Source organism: Tupaia chinensis, unplaced genomic scaffold (assembly GCF_000334495.1).
Source record: "Tupaia chinensis unplaced genomic scaffold, TupChi_1.0 Scaffold000426_1, whole genome shotgun sequence".
Lineage (NCBI taxonomy): Eukaryota > Metazoa > Chordata > Mammalia > Scandentia > Tupaiidae > Tupaia > Tupaia belangeri.
The window spans coordinates 2,015,175-2,019,261 of record NW_006159931.1 but is presented as its reverse complement, the minus strand read 5'-3'; the positions used below and the strand labels follow the sequence as shown (position 1 = coordinate 2,019,261).

General features: G+C 42.3%; 1 protein-coding gene across 1 annotated transcript in view; it reads left to right on the top strand.

Moving 5' to 3' along the window:
• DHX15 (DEAH-box helicase 15) overlaps positions 1-4,087 on the top strand; it is a 48,269-nt gene that overhangs the window by 696 nt on the left and 43,486 nt on the right. The gene's annotated exons all lie outside the window — the stretch shown is intronic.

Genomic DNA, 4,087 nt, shown 5'->3' with positions numbered 1-4,087 from the left:
GAGAGCGAGGCTCGGCCCATTCAAACACTTCAAAGTAGGCACCAGGCAAACTTCCGCTGTCGGCCGACGCTCCCGCCATCTCCTCTATTTCCTGCTTTGGCCAAAACCGAGGCCCCCCAGGGTCCCGGGGGCACCACTTAGAAGGCAGTATGGAAAACTCGCTTTAGTATTTACAGCAAAACGTCGCCCCCGTAGAGGCTGAGTTTGAAACCCTTAACACAGACTCGGGGGTTCCAGACTTGCTTGCTTTCCCTTTTAAGGTCCAGAGGAATTTAGCTATTAACCGAAACAATTGCATCGAAATCATCATTCTCCACCCACCCCCCAGCGTGCGAAAACTCTGACATAAACAGCCTAAAACTGTAGTTAGGACACGTTACGTTTTTGAAGTACAGAGATCTGTTTAAACACTGGAGGCAAAGCCAACAAAAGGCCGAACATCCAAATACTCTGCCTACTTTTATCTTTGCGCGTGTGTGTAACACCATCATTGTATCAGGTCATCTGAAAGCTTTGCAGTTTTAGTCACCTGGAGTCCGTCCTCTGGGTGATTTCCAGGTAACCTGTTCAGCGTCGTTGTGCAGTATAGTACAAGCCAGGATGGGATGCACTTCTTCCTACCTTCCCATGTGTTGAATGTGGAGAGCACAATTTTAACCGTTTATGCTATTAGACGTTGTAATAATATACTGACATTGAAGGACAGCCTCCACATACTCCCCACCAAAAAAAGGCAAAAAAAAAAACAACAAAAAACCCAGCAGTGCATTTGAGCTGTAGGTCAAAGGTAGACCCTTAGAGAAGGAAGCAGTTTTAAATAGTGAGTATGATTGCTTCCACCGAAAGGATAAGAAATGAATACTAGAAAAGGTGACTTGTGTAACTTCGCAGAGTTTTAGTAGGATCAAGAACCCTGCTTTTTAGCACGCAGCCTAATATTGTAGTTGACAGTCCTTGCAGCCTAATTTAATGACTTTATAATGAGTTGGTAAAGTAGGGAACTCTTGGTTCTTGACTCTTAAGGCAAAACTTGCTGTTCATCTAGCTAGGATGCGGTTGATGTTTCTCACAAGAGGCCAGATGGGAACAAAGTATTTATCCTGGAGAGGAATGACTTTCCCCACTCATGTCTCTGCATCTGTAAAATACTTTTCAAGATTAGTGGTCCCATCATTTGTATATATAGTTGCTTCCTGTCTCTTGCTAAACAGATAACTTTGATAAAAATGTCCAGTTTTCTTGTCTGTGAGTGTAGCTATTTCATTCTTATCATTCTTGTGGACATTATTTGCTGATGGATATAGGAGACTTCATCCTTGGAATAGTGCCTAACTTGCGAGGAATTCCGAAGTGAAATTTTATACTCATTTCTTTGTCATTTGAATGCTATTCCTGGTAGAACTGATTTTCTTTATATAGGGGGCCAAAAATGACTCAGCGCTTGGATCCCCCACCGTATTTGATCATTTTAAGTTATAGTGTATTCTTGCAGGTCCCTGATAGTTGGCACGTGGTTTATTCTGAGGGCATAGGCTTATCAGTTTTGTGAACTCTGCTGCCAAGCAAGACTATCTCATTTCTCCACTATTGAGAAGGGAGGGTAATTCAGTGGGAGAGTTCGCTTAAATTCATATTTTCAAGCTATGTAAGGCTTTGTTAACTCCTGGATTATTGTGACTTTGGAATCAGGTTAAAAAGTCATAGTATTTGTTACATACTCTTACCAAGATAACTCACAAATTTTTCAATATAAAATCATTACCAAAAAGACATTATCATTGGAGTATGGAAGAAACATATTGAAAATACGGTCATTTTCATTTTGGTGTTAGTTTCTTATGTTCCTGACAAGCGCTTTTCCTGTTTGTGGAAAAGTGAAGTTAATATAGTGATAATACAATATCATACAGAGTATGTACGTGAAAGTACATTTTCACTACAAGCCTGCTGATAGGCGAAGTCAAGTATGTCTCTTAACAGTTACAAAGGAAGAGGAAATAAAGTCCTGACATCTTTAATCTTCTCTCTTTACAGAATAGCCTTTGATAGCTTAAAAGATTTCTGCATAATTGCTCACAAATGTGAACTATAATGTTTAGTCTTTTAAAAAGTCTTCATTTTGTCTTTTTTTTTTTTTTTGAAGAATTATTTAGTTTTTTATTATTTGGGAAAAAAATGGATCAGAGGCAGATAGAGGGTAAGTGAGAAAGCACATTGCCAGGTCTAGTACTTAAACTAGTCGGCCATGTGGAAGTCCAGTGCCCCAGCCACAGCGCCACCTGCTGACCCTATGCTTTGTTTTGTTTGTTTGTTTTCCTATTTAGTAATGTCATCAAGTGTAGATGCACAGAATCCTTTTCATTAGCTGCATAGTACTCCAATTGTAAAGGTGCATCACAACTTACTAACCAATATCATTGATACTTAGTTTCCCATTCATTATTTTATAATTCAGTGTGAACATCCTTATTTATGCATGTGTGTTGCATACTGATATCTTAAGAGTTGATCTTTTTTTCTTTCTTCTTCTTCTTTTTTTTTTTTTTTTTGAAGAGGTTTTTGCTGTAGGACATGTGCACTCACCAGAAGGACAGAGACAGAGAGATAGAAAGCGAGAAATCACCCCCCGGGGGGATGGCCACACCGCAGTCCCTTCTCTTTTCTCCTCTTGGGATCTTAGGCACGCATGCACACAGGCCTGGCGTGAGTTTAAACCACTGGGTCCAGGACTCATCGTGGTCGACTACATGGGAGTTCAGCGACATAGCCATTATGCTAACTGCTGGTCCCAATAGCAGTATTTTTAAAGTTTTATACTTCCATTGGATAATCATTCAAATAAGGCTTTTTATGGGCCAGCCAGTGGTATGGTGATTAGGGCAGCTGGATCACACATGGCCTACTGGTTGAAAGGCATGCAGGGCCCTTAGTGTGTGCCTAAAATCCTGAAAGGGTGAGAAGTAGAGAGGGTTGTGATGTGGCCATGCCCCATGGTGGGAAGCTTTCTTACTTTTTCTTGCGTGTGTCATCTGGCAAAAAATTTTAAAAAAGAAAACTTGTTCATAGTAAAAGTGTTTATTTAAATATGAATAATAGTCTGTACATATTTATGAAGTAGAGGGTTTGTGGTTCCACTTAACCTTTTAACATTTTCTTCCTTCCCCCATTGAAGGTGGGTAGTTTGAACTATAGTTCAAAAGGCACTATTGCTTTTTTCTTTTCTTTTCTTTTGTTTTCTTTTCTTTTCTTTTCTTTTAAAAGCATTTTTTGCCTTAGGGCCATTCCCTTATGGGAGAGGGGAAGGAAGGGTAGGGGTCAGAGAGAGCCATAGTGAGAGTGAGAAATAAGGTGGGGGGGCAGGTGGTGTGATGGTTAAGGGTGCTGGGCTCTCACAGAGCTGGCGGCATGCTTTCTCACTTTCCCTCTTTCTTGCTCTCTCTGTCCCACTCTGGTCAAATTAAAATAAGGTTAAATAAAATAATGTTTTAAAAAAATAGTAAGAAATCACCCCTCGGGGAGATGGCCATGTTGCAGTCCATTCTCTTCTGAGATCTTTGACAAGCATGCACAATCACTCGATGTGAGTTTTAAGCTGCTGGGTCTCATTTTTGGCCATGTGAGTGTTCAGCAACGTAACCATTAGGCCATCTGCTAGTCCCAGTTCTGGATGCTTTGCTATATGATCTCATTTATTCCTTGTCATGACCTCGAGGGTGGGTGTGGTTGATGTTTCCATTTTCTAGATGGAGAAGTGGAGGTACCTGCATAGCTTGTAGACTCCCCTCCTTCGCGCTCGCTTGTCCATGGGAAAGGGGCAGATTGCAGGAGTGGTCCAAGGCTTCTGCCTGGCAGGTGCCTGGTGGAACTGAGCCCTGTCCAGGAAGTAGCTTCCCTGGGAAAAGGCTTATGCTTCTCTGCCCAGGCCTGTGTCTCTCACACCTCCTGACGTAGCGAAACTCCCTGGCTGGCTCCTGACCCCGGGTGCCCTATGCCCCATGCCCCACACCTGCTGAGCTCATACCTGGCGCTGCATTCACACCCGAGGCAGCCCCTTCTACTTCACACGCCTGCCGGGTGGCCGACACCC